This window comes from Galleria mellonella, unplaced genomic scaffold, assembly GCF_026898425.1.
Source record: "Galleria mellonella isolate WM207_F2 unplaced genomic scaffold, CSIRO_AGI_GalMel_v1 utg63, whole genome shotgun sequence".
Classification (NCBI taxonomy): Eukaryota; Metazoa; Arthropoda; class Insecta; order Lepidoptera; family Pyralidae; genus Galleria; species Galleria mellonella.
In genome coordinates, this window is record NW_026442130.1 from 15,008,399 (window position 1) to 15,033,310 (window position 24,912).

At 35.8% G+C, this 24,912-nt stretch overlaps 1 protein-coding gene across 1 annotated transcript in view; it reads left to right on the forward strand.

Moving 5' to 3' along the window:
- The first annotated feature begins 10,608 nt into the window (after nt 1-10,608).
- LOC113511835 (solute carrier family 22 member 1-like) overlaps nt 10,609-24,912 on the forward strand; it is a 135,332-nt gene continuing 121,028 nt past the window's right edge. Inside the window, exon 1 of the mRNA XM_052899759.1 lies at nt 10,609-10,842. The gene's annotated coding sequence lies outside the window, so the exon portion shown is untranslated. The remainder of the gene's footprint in view (nt 10,843-24,912) is intronic.

Here is a 24,912-nt window from a genome sequence, read left to right on the forward strand (position 1 = left end):
TCGCAATACTCGTGCCATGATGGTGTGCAACCACATACGTGCGGTGCATTCACCTGCGGGCACTATAAATATCGCAACACAGTCCACCACCGCATGCGTGGATCAGTGTAATCTTTACAATGGAACTTAATGAAAATATTAACAAACGAATAGCTAACTCGACCATAAGACAATCTGCTAACGTCCAATAGTAGGGGGAGAAGGGATTGATAGTAACCATATCAGACTTTAACTGTCCACTGCGGAACATAAGCCTCCTCCTTGGGGGGGTTTTGCCAGTAGTTGCTACGCTTGGAAGACGGATTGGCAACCGCAATCAGGCTTTAATCATGTTTTAAGAGGGACACTGCTGCCCATCCCTCGTCCTCCCTTAGTCGGTTCTTACGACTCCCACGGGAAAGGAAAGGGTGGCCTATTCTATGCCGGGACCACACAGCCGTTGTTAGTAATGGGAATTAACAATCCCATTGCTAGCAGTATGTCCTATCAGGTCGATCTCCATGCGGTTTCCCTGGAAACTATTGTTATTTTTGTTAAATTAATCATGATAGTCCAACTGACCTGCTTCATCCTCACCTCATCCCTCTCTCGTGCTCTGCCAGTGTCATACCGTTAGCGCAGGCGCGGTGGCCATAATCATCCATTAAAATAAATGTACAATTGTAGTACAAGTCAATATAATTAATTAAATTTTTTTGATTTTGTTGAATCGATTTTTTTTATACATCTTAGAATGGTAAACACAGCTGACGGCCTACCTGATGGAAAGTGGTAACCGTCGCCTATAGACATGAGCGGTACTATGAACATAACAGAGTATACTGTTTCGCTCATGATACCCCCCATGCGTTGCCATTCCTGAGGACTCGGGTGTTATTCCTCTGTACCCAGTAAATTCACGCCATATCCCACTCTTCAAACCGAAACACAGCCATGCAAACACAACTGCTTCACGGCAGAAACACGAATGGGACAGAGGTACCCAAGCAATCGACTTTTGTACAAAGTCTCCCTCTGGATTGAATGTTTTAATTTCTTTCAGAGACAGTTCCTCTGATAAGTTTACTAAAACTTGGTTACCTTTTCATTAAACTCTGTCAAAATAAACTATAGTATCTGCTGAACTATGTAAGCTACTCTTTTCGTCCTTAAAATATCGAAAGAAGCAATTAAGGGAACTCTTCACCGTACAGTACTAGGGTGTCATCTAAGAGAAGAACTCGAAATACAAATCCTATAGGTATCGAAAATTATATTTGGAATTTTAATAAATTAAGATTTTCAAAACTATGCTTTGATACTCACCACACTTTTTACGAGTCTCTTACATTTATGATATTTTTTTTTATATAAATGTATAAGCTAAATGAAACTGAAAAATATTTACAGAAAGAACATAGTTATGTTTAAACTTAAGAGAAACCCCCGATTCTTTTATCTTTATTCTCAAATTTTAGATATCTCATATAACAATTGCTCGGCAAAAACCAGTGATTTCAATCATAACAGAAGTAAAGAAAGTAACAGAAGTGAATTTAGAACCAACACAAAAGTATTTTATCGATCGAAAAAAGAACTATTAAAAAAATGTTCAAAACTTGAGAATACAGCACTTAACGTAAACAGGAACAAAAACAAGCTTTAGCACCACTTCTTTATGGGAGCAGTTTAAAATTATAAAATATAAAGCACATTCAAATAACAGATAATAAATAACAACAGAGGGCACAGTTACTGTTTAAAAGCTCATTAAAGCAAAGCAACGCTTAGTACACGAAACGATCAGCGCAGCAGCGGTGCTCCTCCGTAATAGCTTGTTCGTGATGCACCGAGCGGATGCGGCGATATAGGGCTGCTACTTGAAACTAAACAAAAAACAAGAAGTTTCAATTGTTTAGTAAGATTTCTCACTGATCATTTACTGACTGCCAATCAGTACTTAGCCACTTTTTTTATGAGAGCACGGCATGTGACCAAAGCACCTTGAGCGGACACAGGGATAATATGGTCCATGAACGCGATCAACCGAAAAGGGAAGGTTGTCGAAATCTGACATTTGATCGAAGAAAACACATTACGATACGGTTCATGCAAGAATTGTAAATCTTATTGTACGCGAACGCTGACGGTCTATCGTGTAGGAAGGCAGTCGCTGGCTCATTCTTGTGATGCGATATAAAAGAGCACACCTAATAGCACGATTAACGCTAGATACTCCATATTCCATACTCCATATTCTCCCAGTATGCCTTCCGGCTTTTATTTTTTGCTCTTAGCAACATATTTAGCAATTAATTACTATTTTATATAGATTATATCTGTTATTGAACAATCTCCCTTCAGTCGTATACTCTTGACAGAGTTGTCGTGGTTCTAATAATGATAGTGGATCGTCGACGAGGCCCTCCTTCGCGACTGAGGTCCTCGCAATGCGTCTCCATCTACTTCTGCTCACAGACGAGCGAGAGCGTTCCACAATAGACTGCTGTGTGGTCGTTTTGATGAGGTCAGTCCATCGCGTTAGTGATCTACCCAGAGAACGTTTGCCTTGTACCACTCCTTGGACATTTAGACGTTTCATACATTCTTCATTCAGGACTATATGGAAGTTCCCAAAGAGGGTTGACGTCAGGCAGGTGGCCGGTCGTAAAACTAAAAACCAAATCTTTTTGTAATATGGATAAAATCATATTACGCCGACCCCAAATAATTGGGATAAGGGTAGAAAGATGACGATGATATGGAAGTACTATGGTTTGTTGTATTAAACCATAGAGTATATTTAAATGATATTGTTAATAACGGGCAACCCTGGCCAGACGCAATATCTAGATTAATGGTATTACAGGACTGTTTATCACGTGAGTATGCAATGAACACGACCTGTTCAATAATAATTACTAAGTGGAAGTATCGATAGCTGATACTGCACATTGCACACTGCACACTGCACACTGCAACCGAAAGGTGCAATCTTGTCCACATCCACCACAGTTGTCGGTATTTTGGACCTGTACTCTTTAGGATTTTATGAGTTTCATCGTTATATTATCTGAACTGGTTTATTATTATTTCAGCTGTTAACTGTTGAACGTAAGCCTTCCTTAGGGGGGAAAGGGATTGTTAGCAATGGACTTTGATAGCCCCATTGCTAGCAATATTCCTTATTAGGTCGACCTCCACGTGGTTCCCCCTGGAAACCATCGTGAACAATTCTTGTTGAATTCATCACGATGGGCTAACTGACCTGCTTCATACTCACCTATCATCCTTCACTGGTGCCCCGCCGGTGTATACCGATAGCGCGGGTGGGGTTACCATTCCATTATCATCCATTAAAAAAAAACATGCCTTCCCTATAAGGGGAGTTTTGCCAGTAGTTGCCACGTTTGGCAGGAGGGTTGGCAGTCGCAGTTAGGTTTTTACAGGTATTTTAAAAGGGACGCTGCTACCCATACCTTCACCATAAGTTTAACTGCTTATTTGATTAGTATTATTTTGTTTAATTCCACTACCGTTAGGTTGTGGAACTTCTGGTAGTAATAGTGGTGTTCAATCTTCGAGTGTTGGCAGTCGCACATATACTAATGGTAGCGGAATTAAACAAAATAATTGTAATCAAATAACCAGTGATATGGACTTACGCAAGATAACACCTAGTACAGTATTTTTTTTTTAATTCAGTGTGAAAAGTACGTGAATTAAATATCGAATAAAAAAATGGTAAAAAGTTTTAAGTTTGTTGCTAACTTACTGGCAACTAGCACATTGCACATCTTGTTTATTATTTCTTTTTTTATAAAAGTAAAATATAGAACACAAAATAAAATACATAGAAAGTGGAGTCAATTTTCAAATCGAGCGCTTTAGAATTCTATTTTTCAGCGTTATTGTGCTAAAAATATATGAGACCAGTAGGTACCTTTATCAGCAAATAGGCACAAAAGATATTTTCAAAAAGCTCAACAACCACTTGACGGTAACAGCTTTCCTTTCAATTTATGACAAATCACTTTGAACAATATTCATATTGCGACGCGACGAGCTGTCAAGGGTGACGTACACCTCACAATATTTAGATGCGGCCTATTTTTATACATAATTCAATTTTTTTTTTTGTTGTATGAAAATGGTATGGTAACCCCGTCTGCGCTAACGGGATACGCTGGCGGAGCACCAGTGAAGGGTGATCGATGAGAATGAAAACAGGCCAGTTAGCCTATCATGATGAATTTATCAGGAATTAACCATTATAGTTTTCAGGGGGAACCGCGTGGAGGTTGACCTGGTTAGGTATGTTGCTAGCAATAGGATTTCTAGTCTCCATTACTAACAATCCCTTTCCCCCCACATAATTCAAATTTAAAACAACTTTAAAATATGTATTTACCATTATAACTCCTAACGAGGTAGTTAGGGGGGAAAGGGATTGTTAGTAATGATGTTTAATAGCCTCATTGCTAGCAATACACCCCATCAGCTCGACCTCCACGCGGTTCCCCCTGGAAACCATAGTGATTAATTATTGTTCAATTGGTCACTATGGGCCAACTAACCTGCCTTCATACTCACCTGTCACCCTTCACTGGTGCCCCGCCAGTGTATACCGATAGCGCAGGCGGGGTTACCACTCCATTATCACCCATTAAAAAAAATAAAGAGTATCTATCTATCTATTATTATGTTTTACAGTGTCCAGTATCATAAATTACAATTATTTAAATTTTTTTTTACAGAATAAAAACAATTATTAATTGAGTAGTCAAATAGTTTTCTTTTAAATTGTGTGTTGGTCAAACTTAACCTACATACATATATAATATAAAAGTACCCACAACGCCGTATCTAAACCTTCACAAACCACAAGACATCATATCTCACGTTGACAGATTTCGTGGATGACAAAAATATGGCGAACAGTAACGCAATGAGGGAGGAAGGGCCGCTATCTTAATAGAATATCGAACGGCTTTCGAGCATGCCCCGGCGCCCGGCCGTCCAACCGCCGGCGCCCACTTTGCATAGAAAAGTTACTCCAAAGATTTACCATCACACCTCTCTTGCGCCTTTCTCAACTTTTATTTATTTATTTAAACTTTAATACACAGTAAAATTCTATGTAATATTTTTTTAATTATGTCCATGGTACTGCTCGTGTCTATAGACGACGGTTATCACTTTCCATCAGATGGACCATCAGCTTGTTCGCCATTCTAAGTTGCATAGAAAAAAGTACTTAGAGATGTTGACAATAGATTAACTTTTCTAGTTTGCCTTACTGCAAAATTAAAGATATTTAAAATGGAAAAATGTTTATTAAAATAACAAATCATATAAAAACGTTAAAATTAATCTGACAGAAACATAATTTCTGACATTTGAAATCGTAAAAAAAATATATGCATATTTATTATCTATTTTTTTTTTAGTTATAAAAATTTGCATGCTTTATAGATACAAAGTTCTAAAAATTATTTTGCAAATATAAATATAAAAAAAAATGTATAACTCTACGCAGCAATCGAACTGAGTGCCCATAAACGCGTACGCAGCGTATTCTGAACCCATATTGGTGTTGGTAATGTAAACACAAGAAACCTCGCTTGTTTGGATATCCGGCGGAGGCGAAACCGCCACGTGTACCGGAATGGACTCCCGGCTTGAGGAGCGTTCCATACCACTAAATCACTGGCGTGTAGGTATACAACTAGGTAGCTTTCTAATTGCACTGGGTTGTCTGATCCTATATATAGTTTGATTCTATATTTTAAGTTAGAATGTAACGAATTACACTCAAATCCGTTGTGCGTTTAAGCATGATTCAGTAACAAACATTCAAATAACAAACTTACATTTGTATTACTAGATTTTACCAAAGTCCAGAGATTACCTAAAACATGCTATTTTTTAAGACATACTCATACAAAAATGTTTCTGGAGCACAGTCGAATTTCTCGTTTGTTTTTTTAACTGTTTTCTGGACTAGGTGTCAGAATATAACATTGGCTATACCAACGTTCATTTAATTATTTCTTTCTGTTTTTATAAATCTATTTCTTTCTATTAAAAAATCAACACAAGTTTATCAAATATCTTATAAGTAAAAAAAATTATACTTTATTGCCTGATTCGCTAAATAATGCTTAAATCTATTGCTAATTACTTCAAGTGTAAGATTACCTACACTGTACTCGAAGTGAAATGAATTAAACATACTTCACACAAAGTGAATTTCATTGTTTGTGTGTTACCGTTTAACGACATAATCCCTCAACCAACAATAGTAGTAGACACGTAGTATTTGGAATGGAAAAACACATAAGCTATTTATGTTATATCTATCACGTAAGATCACTCATATGAACTAAGTTGGAAATAAGAATGGCATAACATTAAAATGTTATTTACATTTTAATAATATATCAACGCCTTGATACAATATCAAGAAATTAAAATGTTGTAACTGTGTAACCTATTATTTTCTTTTTTTAATTAGTTATTATTATTTTTTTATCTCTACCAATTCGCAACTTGGTAAGGTTAGGCTTTATTCATACAGGATATTTCTGTCACTAAATTATACACGATACAACGACGAAGGAATCCGAAAACTCGCCTGTCGGTTAGCTTTAGTTTTGAAGCAAGTCAGCAATGAGGCGAGTACACTTGTCGATTGCAGAGCGGCGTCGCGTGCAGTCCGCGACAGATTTAATGTTTGTTTAGAGCGTAGGTACAGTCGGCCGCTATATTTAGTACGCGGTTGCGCTGCACATTGTAATACACAGTACAAATGAGTCAATGTAATAAGTCATAAGATCACGACTGTTTTTCTCTTTAGAGTGAAATAACAACGGAAATGTTATTATTAAATTTTCTATTACGATGAATTCATGTTTTGGTAGATTATCGATCCGGCCCAGCTTACCCGTGCGAAGCTCGAATATTGAATTTTTCAAAATAAGTTTTATATATATATATATATATAGTTACTCGCTGATAATCTAGCTTTCTATAGGTGAAAAAATTGTATTGTTAAATCTTTAGTGTACATATTTATATTAGATACATTAAAATATTTAATCATTTTTAAAATAGGTGGAGTAGTTTTGGCGTTAGTCCATTACAAACAAACAAACAAATCTTTCCTCTTTATAATATTAGTATAGATATACTTATATTAATTCAGAGGGAAACTTAAGTATTATAATTTAGCTTAGTACAATAAGCGTCTGTATGGGTACGTCTGTCCCACTTGTGTTTCTGCTGTGAAGCAGCTGTTTCAATTTAAAGAGTAGGATATTACAGATAATGAAAGCATAACATCATAATCACCATACCAGCCGTTAACTGTTCACCGCTGAACACAGGTCTCCACCATAAGGAGTTTTTGCCAATGGTTGCCACGCTTAGCAGATGGATTAGCAGTTAGACCTTGGTGATGTTCTAAAAACGACTCTACTACCCATTCCTCGACCATTATGTTCCCTTAGTCGCATCCACGGGGGGTCCATTCTATACATGAACCACAAGACGACAACCATAACACCATAGACTTCAGAAATGGCAATATATGATAACTATTATGTACATCACAGTATATTTTATTATGTCCATGCTGTTCATGTATATATTACATTCCGTCAGTTTGTTTGAAAATTCTAAGTTGCGTAAAAAACAATAAAAAATAAAGAATTCGTAAAGAAGTTACATTTAGATTCAATTGTTATAATTTATTTTGACTATAGTTTAATTGGAGTTAAAATTTATTTTTAATGGAAGATGTACCTTCAACAGGCGAGCTTAACTCTAGAAGAGTTCTCATCCAGCAAACTCTGAGTGGAAAAAAGCCGTATTTACCAGCGGGCAGTGTGCGTACAATAAGAGGTGGAAACGTTGTTGTTATGATGTCTCATTCATCATTAAAATTATGTCATAATATTATTTTATACTAATTGTATTGTATTGTAAAATCTTTATTGTACACAATTCATACTGAATACATTAAGTGATTTAATATACAATGGCAGACTTACCCCATAAAGGGATCTCTTACAGTCAACCTTTGAGAAGCTGAAAGAAAACTGTAGAATGTACAAGGGTAATAACCGTACAGCTAAAAATGAACCAAATAATACCCAGTAAAAGTTATATTATAAAAATAAATGATTCGGTTGTTTATTTGTTTGTTAGTAATCGATTAGCTCAAAAATTACTCAATTAATTTTTAAAATCATTTCACCTATAGAAAGCTATATTATCAGATAGTAACGCAGGCTATATATTGTAGGCCCCTCATACATACGCCTACATAATTATTATATTATTTTCTAAAATTATATCTATCCGTGCGAAGCCGAGCCAGTTTAAAATATTTATATTTAGTTCAACTGCTTTTTTATTGTAAAATTATAAATCTACATGTAGGTATGCAATTTCGCATTATAAATTTATAATATATATTGTACTTAACATCTTGTGATCATCAGTGTTTTGTTTAAAATAATTTATAATAAATAAATAATATTTTATAAGGTTTAAATTTAATTAAAGTAGGTAAAAGTTTTATAAGAACATATTGTATTTTCATGTAGTAAATAGTTATTACATTAAAATAGTAAGATTATTAGTCAACATAGATTGATTCATTATATAGACGCTGCTTTTTGACTATCAAAATATGTATATGTTTAAAGTTCGTTGGAAAAGAGCTCTTTTAGTAATAAAGTAATATTACTAGTTAGTAGTAGGATTTTTCTTGTATTTTTTTTTGTTTTTACTACGTCTCTCACTTCTCTCTCTCTTTCTCTATGTTTAATAATTCTGCTGTGTGTATATTAAATGTTGGAAACGATTTTTTTAATATTTTCCAAAAAGAGGAAATCCGGTCAACCATACTGATAAAACAAATGGAGAGAATATTTTTTTATTCACTACTTGCACGCAATAGGTAATATGCCTTATATTTGAAACATTAAAGCATTTAAAATATAATATATATTAACATTACCTTATTTATTCTCGATATGTTCACGGTGTCTACTCACAACATCTTCAAAACCTTTTCAATACACACATCTTCATTAACAATTCACCAAAAAGACTCAACAACGAAGATTCAATAATATATTCACACATAAATAAAACCCATAAAAGAATTACTAACAACAATAAATGTTATTTTTATTTAATGTACCGTTAATAATTACACACTCACTGTAAACATTGAAAGATTACGTGTAAAGTTCGTTTTACGTAAGTAAGTTCGCGTTGGGCGGGCGGGCAGTAAATACGTCGGCTAGGGCGGGCGGCACGCACGCCGGCTCGCGGCACACTGTCTACAGTGACTGAAGGAATGCGCTAAAGGGCGGGCTGCATATATAGTACATCTATTTGTACTGATATGCGTTACTAAACATGCCAAGAAAGGTACAGGTTTAATTGTGTTTTGAAAAGTGTTTAAGAAAATTTTAGAAAACTCCCCTTAGATTATATAAATAGAGTCCATCAACTCCATACAAATGCTTCGAGAAAAGCAGGTCATTTTTTTCATACAGTTTTGCGTGACAAATAGTTATGAGTGTTTCCTTTATTAACTTCTTGGTTTATTTTGTACTCATTTTATTTATTAAATAATTAAATATAGATGTCGAGAATCGAGAATCGAGAATGCGCGTAAGTATATAGAACACTGATAAAAAAACGCGTCAGCTAATTGTCAATTAGCTAACAAAAAATGGATTCTTTTTTAAGACTCGATGCTCTATCTACATAATCTAAAGAACTCCCATAATAAAATCCATAAGTATTTATTACATGTGATATGTATTTTCAGAGGTTCTAAATTCAACTGTTTTTATAGCATGATATAGTTCTGTTCGATTTTTAAATATCATCAGCCTTTAACTGTCCACTGCAGAACATAAACCTCCCCCTTGGGGGGTTTTGTCAGTAGTTGCCATGCTTGGCAGGCAAATTGGCAAACGCAGTCAGGCTTTAGAGATGTTTTAAGAGGGACGCTGTTGCCTATCCTTCGCCCTCCTTTAGTCGGTTCTTACAACACCCACGAATGACCACACGGCCAAAACATGCCAATATAGCACAGTAATAATACTGTGGTCATCTTAACGTACCGTCCTTCACTGGTTCACCGTCCGCGTGGGGGGAAGGGATTGTTAATAATGGGATCTAACAGCCCCATTACTAACAATATACCCTATCAGAAACCATCGTGGTTAATTCTTGTGAAATTCGTCACGATGGGCTAATTGACCTGCTTTCATCCTCACCTGTCATCTATCACTGGTGCCCTGCCAGCGTATAGCGATAGCGCAGGCGGGGTAACATTTCCATTATCATCCATAAAAAAAACCGTCAGCGTAAACTGATATCGTAAACGGCGGTTACCATTCCATTATCACCTATTTAAAAACTCCTCTATCTTCATCCACGTAATAAAATAATTTGGCACATATCAAGTATGTGGCAGCAGCAAAATAGATGGCAATCTACATTAGTCGCGTTTAAGAAACAGGATACGAGCGGGACGCGTGTGGGCAGCGAGGAATTTATTTCGTAACGGTGGTCCGCAAGGCACCCACTTGGGCCCGGGGCAAACGGCGGCCGCCACCGATTCGCTACAGCTTTATGCTTATTACAAATAGTGTTCACATACCTTTATACCATAGATAATTAAAAATGCAAAGGATAGAAGATTTTTCAAAACCACTGTGTTTGTGACACCTTTAAAAATTTCACAGTTTCTTTTTGTTTATAGAAAATTATAAATTATAAGTGTTTCAGTGTAAAGGACGAGAAAGAAATCTACGTGACTTCGTTATAACGGTAAGTTTTAATTCACTATTTGTTCTGATATTACTTTAGATATTGTTTTATGTTATTTCTGACAAGATTAATAAAATGGTAACAAATGTTTTCGCAAAAACTTTTGACTTCAATAGTGATTAAATTATTATTAGCTGTTATGAAACCAAAACGGAAGCAACTGTTACCGACTGTAGAAAAATACAAAATGGCGTGAGACGAAGATATTATGTTACTTACATACAAGAAAATATAGATGAATTAATGACTCATTTTTGACGTTCAATAATTTAAGAATGTGTCCCACAAAATAAAACCGACTTTAAATGTGGTAAAACCAGTTATTGTTATTTAAAAACTAAACTACAGATACCAGGGGTTAGGGATTGTTAGTAATGGAGACTGAGAATCTCATTGCTAGCAATATACCCAACCAGGTCGACCTCTTCGCGGTTCTCCCTGAAAACTATCATGGTTAATTCCTGATGAATTCATCATGATGGGCTAACTGGCCTGTTTTCATTCTCATCTATCACCCTTCACTGGTGCTCCGCCAGCGTATCCCGTTAGCGCAGGCGCAGTTATCATACATCATCATGGGGAGTGTTCTGAGGAATTGTTCGGATTGATACCTGCTGCTGATTTTCACCACCGTACAAACCGCCACAAACTAAAGTTTCATCCCAATCATCTGGACGAGTGGCGGTCTTCCACCGTGCGTTTTTCAAGGCACTTTCTTCCACGCACAACCATTCTTTGGAATCAACTTCCAGCAGCAGTATTTCCGAACCGATACGACAACATAACCTTCAAGAAAAGAGTATATTCCTTTTTAAAAGGCCGGCAGCACACCTGCAATGCCGCTGGTGTTGTGGGTGATCATGGGCGGCGGTAGTCACTTACCATCAGGTGAGCCGCACGCTCGTTTGCCCCCTGTGTTGTAAAAAAAAAAAAAAAAAAAACCATTTTCACCCATAAAAAAAACTACAGATACCCATTTTTATAAAATTTCTATGAAACCTGTCTATAAGTATATTTATGTAAAAAAAATCCAAATTGCTTTACAACAGACAGAGTTATGGTATAACAAACATAAAAAAGATTGCAACCGAATTAAAGAACCTTCCTATTTTTAATGTCGGTTGAAAACAAAAATGGATACCACAAATATATTATAAATGTAGTAGCTACTTAGAGCGTTTAAAACTCTAAGAGTAGCTTTGATACATTAAACAATTAGAAAAAACTACTTCTTTTTAAAGTTGGTAACCATGATCCACGGTACTTTTTTTTAAATAAAATGCAGCTTTCTGTAAATGAAAGATATCTTTAAACAATAACATTAACATTTAAAACATCTTTAAAGCTTAACAACGATTGCCAATTTGCCTGCCAAGCGTGGCAACTACTAGTAAAATCCTCCAAGGCTTATGTTCAGCAGTGGACAGTTAAAGACTAATATGGTAATGATATATTTTTAAAAAGTGTTAAGTAATTCTCGAATTTATCCATTATAAACAAATATACAAAAATCAAATCTATCCATCTCTACAATTTTTTTTTAATCAGTGAAAATGTATTGGTATCCCCACCCGCGTTATCGATATACACCGACGAGGCACCAGTGGAAGATGATAGGTGAGAATGAATGCAGGTTAGTTAGCCCACCATGATGAATTCGACAAGAATTAAACATGTTGGTTTCCAGGGGGAACCGCGTGGAGGTTGACCTGAGAGAGTATATTGCTAGTAATAAGGCTATTAGACCCCATTACTAACAATCCCTTTCCCCCAGATCTCTACAATATTAGTAAGAAAAAACAATGTATTAATATTAACATCACACGAACTCCTACTTTAATACGTACAAACAGAATGTCGCCACAAATATTATAAACAGTGGATTGAACCCGGCACCGGTCGATAGCATCACCGTTGCACTGCGATGCGCCAATTTGCATCCGTGGGAATGCGCCCGCGCACCGTAACTGCAAGCGCTTTATTGTTAAATGCTTCCGTAGCTAGTTTAACCAGTAACACTGCGGAGACACCACCTGGCTGCAGCTAGGTTTTTTATGAAAGAGCTGCATACTGGTCGTATGTTAGCTTAGGACGGGATGGCCCCTTGCTATTATAAAAAAAAAAAAACAAGCTTGGAATAGAAAACAAGCTGACGGCTCACCTGATGACCAGTGATAACGGTTGTCTGTAGACATATACAGCACTATGGATATAGTACCCACAGTTTCCCTTATGCGTAGCTTTTTCTAAAGACTAGTATACATATAACGCCTCCGTACACTTTTTTTTTATACAATTTAGAATGGTAAAGAAGCTGACGGCCCACCTGATGGAACAGTGGTAATCGTCGCCTAGAGACATGAGCAGTACCATGGACATAACAAAGTATATTGTTTCGCCCATGATACCCCCCATGCGTTGCCATTCCTGAGGACTCAGATGTTATTCCTCTGTACCCTGTAAATTCACGCCATATCCCACCCTTCAAACCGAAACACAGCCATGCAAACACAACTGCTTCACGGTAGCACGGTAACACGAATAGGACAGAGGTAGCCAAACAATCGACTTTTGTACAAAGTTTCCCTCTGGTGAAACTGGAATTTCACTGGCATATCCATTTGAAACCTAAACATAACTGAGTAAGCACAATTAAATTGCAACTAATACACGAGAAGGACAGAGGCAAAAGTAGCTGACTTATATTTATTACCTCCTTTGGTAAAAAATTTAAGTTTACAAACAGAACCCCCAAGTCGAAGATGAAAGGACATATTCTTTTTCCTGTGTAACTAAAGAATTATTTGACATGATGTCCACAGCTACCTTTAAACGTCACTCCTCTTGCTGTTGACAGGTCACTCATCCTTACACCTTAGAATCTAAATGATCGTCACGTACAATTTCTGAGATTTTCCTCTCGTAAACGCTCAAGTTATGGAATGAATTTTCTTCATGGTATTCTCTGGAGACTATAATACGGAGTGCCCCTGCTATTTTAGGTTTTCATTCCAGACTCTGTAGTAACAGATTACCATCATAGAGGCCTTTTTATCGCCTCAATCATAACTTATTACGAGACACAAGTCTCTCGAGTTTGAGTCGTGACAAAGCCAAAGCAGTTGTATTTGCATGGCTGTGTTTCGGTTTAAAAGGTGGGACATGGCAATGGATTTACAAGGTACAGAGGAATAACACCTGAGTCCTCAGAAATGACAACGCATGGGCAGTATCATAGGCGAAACAGTATACTCTGTTATGTCCACGGTACTGCTCATGTTTATAGGCGACGGTTACCACTTTGCATCAGGTGGGTCGTCAGCTTATTTGCCATTATAAGTTGCATAAAAAAAAACACCTTAAAAACCAAGTTCTCTGAAGAAAGTTTTACCAATAATCTAAAAACGAACTCAACCAGTTCAGTGCGAACTCGTGATATTTAAACCGAAGCTGTTCCCACGTGAATAGAATGAACACGAGTAGATACATTATGTATAAGTGTAAAGTACATAGATACAAGTCGCAAGTACGTATCTGTTGAAGTGACAAGTGACATATCTCAACGCGCTGTCGAGGGACCGTGGCAAGAACGTCGTAACATTAAAGGCTAGACGTGAAATGTCTAACTGTCTAGCACGATGCTGTTAGCTTTATTTCGTTGGCATAAAATAACGGAATTACAGTCTTTTAATTACTATTATTTTTCAACATTTCCAAAATGAGAAGTCCATCTAAGAATGAGCCGATTTTGATAATGATATTTTAGTAATCAAATCCTAATCATTTATTGCACGAATATGTGTATATACAATAGATAATATATATATATATATATATATATATATATATATATATATATATATATATATATATATATATATTATTGATTGCATTGATGGACGAACGTGCAAACGACTATGACGATATGTTTTATTATGACTAAAGTTGCTATTTTTTGTTTGTATTTTTCGTAAGTTTAGGTAAAACGTTCTTTTGTCCCATGAACATCATAAGAGGCGACTAAGGGAGGGCGATGGGATGGGCAGCAGCGTCCCTCTTAAAACATCTCTAAAGCCTAACTGCGGTTGCCAATCCATCTGCCAAGCGTGGCAACTACTGGCAAAACCCCCCAAGGGGGAGGCTTATGTTTAACAGTGGACAGTTAAAGGCTGATATGATATAATCATGTATTCCTACATATAAAGATAGATAAGTATACAGATAAGTACCAAAGGGAGACTACTAAAGTCGATTGCTTGGGTACCTCTGTCCCATTCGTATTTCAACCGTGAAGCAGTTGTGTTTGCATAACAGTGTTCCAGTTTGAAGGATATGGCAGTGAATTTACACGGTACAGAGGAATAACACGTGAGTCCCCAGGAATGGCAACGCATGGGGGATATCATGGGTGAAACAGTATACTCCGTTATGTCCATGGTACTGTTTATGTCTATAGGTTATTATGTGTATAGGCGACGGTTACCACTTTCCATCAGGTGGGCCGTCAGATTGTTTGCCATTTTAAGTTGTATAAAAAAAAGTATAAATAAAGTTTCGCATATTCGACTGCGCGGACGCAGCCGCGCCTCGCTTGATTGAGTGCCATCTTGTTAAATACAATGTGGCATTAATGAGCAACTGCCGTGCGCCCGCGCAACTTATCTGGTCAATATCAAAGCGCGGACGCGTACATGCAGCAAAAACACGATGACATCGTGCCGGATATTTTATTTATGACTTTATTTTTATCATATAAACCTTCGATGGGTATATTTCTTAATAATTTCTAAAAGATGAAGGTTCCCGACGCGTATTTTCTGTATAAATGTTACTCTATTACTCTTACATTGACACTTTTGAACTGATTTTGACATTGCAACTGCAAATGCAAAATTAACGGGGGGAAACGGATTGTTAGTGATGGAGACTAAGTATCCCATTGCTAGCAATATACCCAACCAGGTCGACCCCCTCGCGGTTCCCCCTGGAAACTATCATGGTTAATTCCTGATGAATTCATCATGATGGGCTAACTGGCCTGTTTTCATTCTCATCTATCACCCTTCACTGGTGCTCCGCCAGCGTATCCCGTTAGCGCAGGCGGGGTTACCATACCATTTTCACCTATAAAAAAAAATGCAAAATTAACTGCGATAAAATACATAGACAAATTGAGATTTCAACTATACTCCTTGGGAATTGTTTAATTTCATTGATTGTTATTGAACATGATCTTGGTGCTCCCACAACGGTTGCCATTTTCCATCAGTTAGATCGTTTGTTTTTCATTCTATATAAAACACTAGCGGGCCGTCCCGGCTTCGCACGAGTGGACATTTTTACAACATTTTAAAAAGTGGTTATTGTGACATAACGATAACAGTTAGACATACTATCGCGAAGTTTTTTGTAGTTATTGATATTTTCTTCAATATTGTAGAACATACTTTTGTTCTATCACCAATAGTTTTCGCAGCGCACGCGACCAAAGATATTTTATAGCATTTTTTTACACCTCAAGTTACGTTACTAAAGTTTTAGTAAGAATCCCTAATCTTTTCTAGCAATAAATATAGCCTATCTTACTCAGGGTGAATGTAGCTTTCTAATGGTGAAAGAATTTTTGAAATCAGCAAAGCAGTTTTTGAGATTATTCATTACAAACATACATACACACAAAAATACAAATCTTTCCTCTTTATAATAATATTAGTGTAGATGTGACCGCATCCCAGTACCGTTTCGTATAAAGCAAGTATTTGAAATTGTATAAACGCTTGGACCTCAACGAGTTGTGTTTATAGGGGCAATAAAGTTTAAGAGCACTTTCCACCGGGCCCGGCGTGGCTGCGGCCCGCAACTGACTCAATTGAAAAACTTACACGGCCGTAAGCACGAGGAAATGTAATGAAGAGCCAACTGAGCGTATGGTACGCTCATCTAGTTCCTATTGCATAATTGTATGATTTTCCAACATTTTTTTATGCAACTTAGAATGGAAAACCAGCTGACGGCCTACCTGATGGAAAATGGTAATCGTCGCCTATAGACATGAGCAGTACCATGGACATAACAGATTATACTGTTTCGCCCATGATACCCCCATGCGTTACCATTCCTGAGGACTCAGGTGTTATTCCTCTGTACCCTGTAAATTCACGCCATATCCCACCTTTCAAACTGAAACACAGCCATGCAAACACAACTTCTTCACGGTAGAAACACGAATTGGACAGAAGTGCCCAAGCGAACGACTTTTGTACAAAGTTTTGCTAGAGAACCAAATAAAAGGAAATAAAAAGGACTTATTGGATTTCTTCTGCTGCCTTTTCTTTAGTCCTAGGACACTATTTTTCTGACTTTCGAATTTTTTTTAACACAACAGCACACGTCACGAGTTCTTTTTCTAAGTATCAAACTTATAATCGCATTGCGTGCAACAGAGGTCGCTTGTAGTTGTACAGCATGATTAGGGGACGGAGTTTTAGAAGGAACTAACGTTCTCTAAAATGTATCATTAAAGGGGGGGGGGGATTGTTAGCAATGGAGTTTGACAGCCCCACTGCCAGCAATATGCCCTATTAGGTCGATCTCCACATGGTTCCCCCTGGAAACCATCGTGAACAATTCTGTTCGTCACGATGGGCTGACTGACCTGCTTCATCCTCACCTATCATCCTTCACTGGTGCCCCGTCAGTGTATACCGATAGCGCGGGTAGGGTTACCATTCCATTATCACCCATTTAAAAACATGCAACGTTAATACATATTTCGTCTGTTCCAGACCACTTTAGATCTGTGTTGTAAACATTAAACTGAGCTGCACAGTCGCAAGTGTGCGCTAGTCCCGCGAATCTCAGTTGGATTATCGCAGCGGGGACGCGGTCGCACCCCCGCGTACACTATAAATAAATGACAACACACGATTAGTTATTCGGGGCGTGTCTGCCGCGTCTCAAAATAATATTGTAATTTCTTTTTGGTTATTGTTTTTTTTCTTTTCAACAATACGACCACATTGTAATTTATATGAAGTAATGAAATTAAGATATCATAATTTAATCGCAAATTGGAGTTTTGCCATTGTTGAATATAATAGCAGCAAACTATAGCTTTACTATGGATGATTGATCTAAATCTTTTAATAATGACATTCAAAACATAGTAGTTTTCACTTATGCATAATTGTATGATGAAAATCTACTAATTACATATTATTCACACTCTACTGTTCATCACCTGAAAGTACCCTCTCAGAGTACAAAAATTTCATTGCTCATTTGATGATAAGTTTACTAACCCCACTGAAGCATGAAACATTTCATTTTGATCGTTTTACATATAAATGGTTGGACGTGAATTAAAAAAAAAATAGTTTGTATTTAATATTATGTTTCTAGAAACCAAGTATATTGTAAGTTATTATCAATATTAAAGAACAAAGATATTTTGATTTTACCTATGCTGAAGATAGTCGTCCAGTAATCATATTCTTCAATCACTTAATCTATAACCAAATTGCAAAGGGTTACCAGGCAAATAATTTTATCCTTTTATATCAGTTTTGTGGGTTTCTGAGATAAAGTACCTCAGTCGCACCTAAACTTACTATCACGACAGCATGCAGTCGAGGCAGTAAATTATTCAATTCGGGAAAAAAGCCTTATTTTTAGTAGAAAAAATATTCCTTTAACGGAAAAGCTACGACCAGTAGGTACGGCAATGTCCTTTCAAGGTTTATTTAATGTGATCCCAATTCTATTTGGTTAAAAAACATACCAATGTTTTAAAATAGGGCGCTATGATCATCGCATTCAGTGAAACTACAAAGGCCGTCTGCGGCCAACAGTATTAGAATATTTTAATATAATAACTACCGGTTTAACTTACGTCGACTAGTTTCGAGATCAATTCGTGACCCTTATTCATGAGCGACTAACGGGAGCGCGAGCCTGACTGCGTGAGTTGAGCTTCCTCAATCTACTTACACGCAAATAAAACCGATAGTTATTACATTAAAATATAATATGTGCTAACAAAACTTTTAACAGTATTAGAGTAGTCCGAAAACAGCTACGTTCACGCTACCATTATGGCGTCGTGTATTGCCAAAATCAGTGATAATAAATAAGGCTTCAGGTGAAGCGGCCCCGTCTAGTTTGCATACCAATGTCGTCGCCTCGAATTACAGCCACTACAGTCACGGTTCCAATGTAAGGTAATGTAATTTTATCACATAAATTAATTGACATGTTACATATAGGCACAAGGATTGTTAGTAATGAGATTCAACAGACCCATAACTAGCAATATACCCTAACAGGTCGACCTCCACGCGGTTCCCCCTGAAAAGCCTCGTGGTTAATTTTTGATGAATTTATCACGATGAAAGCCAAATAACCTCCTTCATTCTCACCTATCATCCCTCACTGGTATACCGCCAGCGTATCCCGATAGCGCAGGCGGGGTGACCAATCCATTTCCATCCATTGAAAAAAAAAATACAAAAGCTACTTATTAGTAACAGAAACCAAATAAATATGTACATGTTTCCTAAACGAGTTGCGACATATAAATACACATATATATATACACAATACCCAAATAAATACACTTATCCGTCCACCATTCTCAGCAACCATTTAAAATCATTACAATACAATAGGTATTCAACATTCTACAGTGGACCAATTTAATACGATTATCCACAATAAGCTATTCGCCTGTTACCCTGATTTACTCGCCATTATATTCCGATTGGTGAACGTATCTGTGTTAATTCGTGTTTTACATTAAATACCTATATCTTTGTTCACTCGTGCAATGGAAACTATGCAGATAACTATGGTATATAGGTATACTATCACCAGAGGGAGACTGTACAAAAGTCGATTGCTTGGGTACCTCTGTCCCATTCGTGTTTCAACCGTGAAGCAGCTGTGTTTGCATGGCTGTGTTTCGGTTTGAAGGGTGGGATATGGCGTGAATTTACTGGGTACAGAGGAATAACACCTGAGTCCTCAGGAATGGCAACGCATGGGGGGTATCATGGGCGAAACAGTATACTCTGTTATGTCCATGGTACTGCTCATGTCTATAGGCGACGGTTACCACTTTCCATCAGGTGGGCCGTCAGCTTGTTTGTCATTCTAAGTTGTATAAAAAAACAATAACCTAATAATATTCATAAACTTGTATTTTACTTTTATTAGAATTAATAAAATTGTATTGAACTATAATTATGTTCAAAAGTAACAAGATTTTTCATAGAAACTACAGTAATGGGGTTCTTCAAAAAAGATATACTTGTATTATATATATTAAGGTTTCTTCAGGGTCGGCAACGCGCACGTGACACCCCTAGTGTTATGTTAAAATATGCAAGCAGGTTGTATCTGATTTTGGTCGAGTTATACGGCCGTATAACATTTTCTATACACTAGCCTGCTATGAATTGACAAAAGTAACAACTGATGCTGTATCTCTCGTACTCTTTTTACTAATTATATTTGCATAAGAAGAAAGGAAGCAGTTTCTTTTTATCATTCCTTCTACGTAATTCCTTGTTCTTAGGCAAAAGGCTGCTGCTATACTTCTATGAAACTATAATAAAGCCTGGAATTGATCGAAAAGTGAAATGACCACGTTTGTATGATGGAGCCACTCTATAAGCGGCCGTACCTTGAAACCTGCACGGAGGGGCAACGCACGTGATTCAAACTCAAACGATCTAGTTTACTCTAATAGCGCCATCTAGTAAACGACACAAACAATTTCGATTTTCAAACCCCTGTTAAGATATAGTGATATCTAAGTATTAGACGTGAGAGTTGCTTATGCAAAAGTTGTAAAAATGGACAGAATTATTAAGTTTGCAAGATGCCAGTAAGTGGACTACAAAACGGCCGGCTTATTCGATCCAATCGGAGCTGAAACTTAAAAGAGATTTACAGGTTCGGGGCTTTCACTGAGATTTTAAAGGGAATAGAGAGTGTAATGTACTCGAGTTCCCTCTTTTACTTTTCCATTTACATAAATATAGTCGATATCAAACAAGTTCTCGTGTTTTTTCCATTACGACAATAATAAAACGGCTTGCATTCGATTCTTTAGATCGAGAGATTATGTCTAAGATTTTTTCATTAAAAAAACAACTTTAAATTGATCAAATTAGTGCAAGAAACTAGCTTTTGATTGCTACTTTGTGTGCGTGGTATCCAATAAAAAAAAACCACCATCTGGAAGTGAGATGGCATATCAAAACAACATACACCAAGTTATAAGTTAAACATTCAGGAGCACACTGTTAAAACTGCATCCAATTTGATGTAATAATTTTTACGTGATGCCGAAACAAACACAAAGACTCACAAATAAATAGACAGACGGACAAAATTTCTTAAATTTATTTTGCCATCTATTGGCCTTATCAAGACCTCTCATATCGATTTTTGGTAAATATCTCCCATATACATATAAGAAACATGGTATCTATATACTCACCATGTTTCTTGTAAATAAATATACATATAGAGCAGTGTTTAGTAAACTGTATTGTATAGATTTTGTATTATAAAAACGCTGTATAAATAATAAAATGAATTAAATGTATTTAAGGAGCCGTCACTGTTAGAAATTGACAAACCAGAGAGAATAAAAAAGTTATGTCATTGACAAGCAGCTTATGAAATATAGTATTTTTTTTAAATGCTCGTATTTCTTTCAATTCAAATTTCACAATGTACAATTCCGTATATACTGTCCCATTTACTGTTATAATAATTATAATATGAAATAATTAATTAAATATTACAATTTAGTTTATTACAATATGTTTAATGTCAAATAATTGAAACAGTAGCAAATGTAAATCTTAAATGTAAATTTAGATAAGAGTAGTACCATATTTCAAAGTTTTCACTTATATCAAATATTTTTTGAGAGCTACTTCGACAAGGTTTGTTTTAATTGATTAATACCTAGAAAGAAAAAAAAAATGTATTCAAGTAAAATTAGATTTAAGCATTACTGTCATTACCGCTCATTAGGAACGCAATTTCAGACAAAAAGAACGGGCGAGAGAGTCAGCTGTCGCTTTTAACAAAAACTTTAACTATATAAATAAATGAATTTGCGTTTTTAATTCTTTAAATTCTTTTGGAATTGCATTCTACAATTTAATATGAACATTTAAAAATTAATATTCCTACTATTTTTTTTTATAGAGACTTCCAACAGTAATATATACCTATATTAGAAATATTAAAATGTGAATACCTAAACACCATTTTGCTATTTTCAGCTTCGATCAACAAACCAGACATGAAATTGCGACAAAAAGTTTCAAATCTAAAACCTTCCTGCGAGAATATGAATTAAAATTCAAAACACAGGACATTCTCAGACTGAGCATTGATTCCAACAATAGTTTCCTGGTTCCATTTCATTTTGCATGCGAAACGTTTTCTTTTTTCTGTCTACCAGACGGTCGCACAATATCGCAAACGTGCACTTAGATTGGCTAGATGCACAGACATAAAGTTAAACAGATGAAGCAATTGAAATTATTTTTATATAACGAAAGTGGCTGTCAACCATGTAAATGGTCATCGCCGCTCGTAGGCGGTGGAAACCACCAACAAATGCATTCCCAAAGAGGGTTGACGTCAGGCAGGTGGCCGGTTGTAAAACTATAAGCCAAATCCTTTAGTAATATGGATAAAACCATATTACGCCGACCCAGACCAGAGGGAGACTTTATACAAAAGTCGTTTGCTTGGGTACCTCTGTCCCATTCGTGCTTCAACCGTGAAGCAGTTGTATTTGCATGGCTGTGTTTCAGTTTGAAGGTAATATGGTGTGAATTTACAGGGTACAGAGGGATAACATCTGAATCCTCAGGAATGGCAACGCATGGGGGGTGTCATGGGCGAAACAGTATACTCTGTTATGTCCACGGTACTGCTCATGTCTATAGGCGACGGTTACCACTTTCCATCAGGTGGACCGTCAGCTTGTTTGCCATTCTAAGTTGTATAAAAAAAAAATCATTACGCGCATTAAAACTGCATATGCAAATCATTTTGTACAAAATATTCTTCTCGTAAATTACAACTAAGTGAGTTGGCAAGGTACCTACTGTAATATCGAGAAAAAATCATCTCAAGCTACAATTGTCGTCGAAAAATTTTGTCATTTGTCAAAATTAAGTTTTAAAGTCGTATCTTCGAATTGCTTTGTGCACTGGTCTTTCCAATATTTTTTTTTATAGAGAGCTAGTGTTAGTTTAACTTATAAATAGAAAAGCAACGCTTATTAGCTCTCTTAATTTAAATGGATATTTGAATTATCAATTAAATTTATATCTGTGGCAAGACAATATCTCTATGCATCTCGTTGACAACAACAGACAACAGACGTCTTCGGAACCAATTTTAAAGAGTAAATAAGTACCCCATTGTTACATATATATATATATATATATATATATATATATATATATATATATATATATATATATATATATATATATATCTGCCTTCAAACATCTAAATTTTACTATACTTCAGAAAAACTTTAAAAAATATATTAATTATTTTACAACAAAATAATCACAATATTAAACGACTGAAAACTAAAGATAAAGTCATATTTTATAAAAAAGTTTATTTCGCTACCTTTTCTTTAAAAAAAAAAACAGCGAACATAGTAGTTCTGAATAAATGAATTGTAGACACAGATGTTCAAAGTCTTCAAAGTTTATCGGATCGGACAAATTGAAAGTCTTATATTGAAAATATAATATTTCTAATTTTTTCCTAGCTTAATAATTTATATTTTTAGGTCTACATACATACATACATACATTTCTGACACGCCTGTTTCCCATTAGGGTAAGCAGAAACAATGGAACGCCAAATGCTTCGATTCAAACAAACCTCTTTCGCTTCCTCCACACTCATCAATCTTTTCATACACGCTCGCCGGTTACGGGTACTTTTAATTTGGCCCTTCTTCAGCACGTCGCCTATTTGGTCGACATACGTCCGTCTAGGGCGGCCCCTACCAACATCTCCATTCATTTTAGGTCTATTGTGTAATATTATTAAAAAAATATTATTTTTACTTTTAGATTAAACATTATATATTAAATCAATAAAATTTATTATATATTAATAATATTTAAAAACATACATTTTCGTTCAATTACAAATCTACGAATTCTGTTTTTTTTTTTTTTTTTACAGATATTTGTATTAATTATGTCTGAATTTACTTCTATTTATTAAAAGAAATCTGTTTTACAATTTACTCGTTATCTAAGGTATATCATCTACAGTGAGTGTAAAAAGTATTCGTACACCTAGGGTTATAATAAAAAAAATACGAATTTGATAGACTTTCCTCTATTTATTTAATTTAAATCAATACTGTTAAATAGTTTAACATTCCCGCACTTTGTTTATGATAATTTTTGTTTTTAAAAAAAAAAATTATACAACTTAAAAATATTTTTACGTTAACTAAGCAAATAATGACAAACAAAAAGTATTCGTACATTCATTCTTTTTTAAATGAAATTCTGTATAAATCATTTATTCAATCGAATTTTTCATATGCCTACAATGCCAAGGTCATTTTTAATACGTAGGTATAGATATTAGACGTTTTAGTTGCACTCGTGACAAGTATAGACGTGTTTAGTTACAAAAATGGGTCGTAAAGCAAAAGAAACGAGTAAAGAGGAGAGAAAAATAATTATTAATTTGCATAATCAATGCAAATCATTATGTGAAATTGCAAAATTTGTCAATAGACCACGTTCAACCGTACAGACTTTAATTGATCGGTTTTCTATTACTAAAACACTAAAAAACAAACCCAGAGGTGGGGCGTCCATCAAAAATCACGCCTCGATTGGATCGGAAAATTTTAAATTGTGTAAAAAAAATCCAAAAATTAGTGCCCCTCGAGTGTTACAAGAAATTAATAATATCAATGATTGCCATATTTCTGTCAGTACCGTTCGGAACGTATTACGTAGTAACGATTATCATGGAAGAACTGCG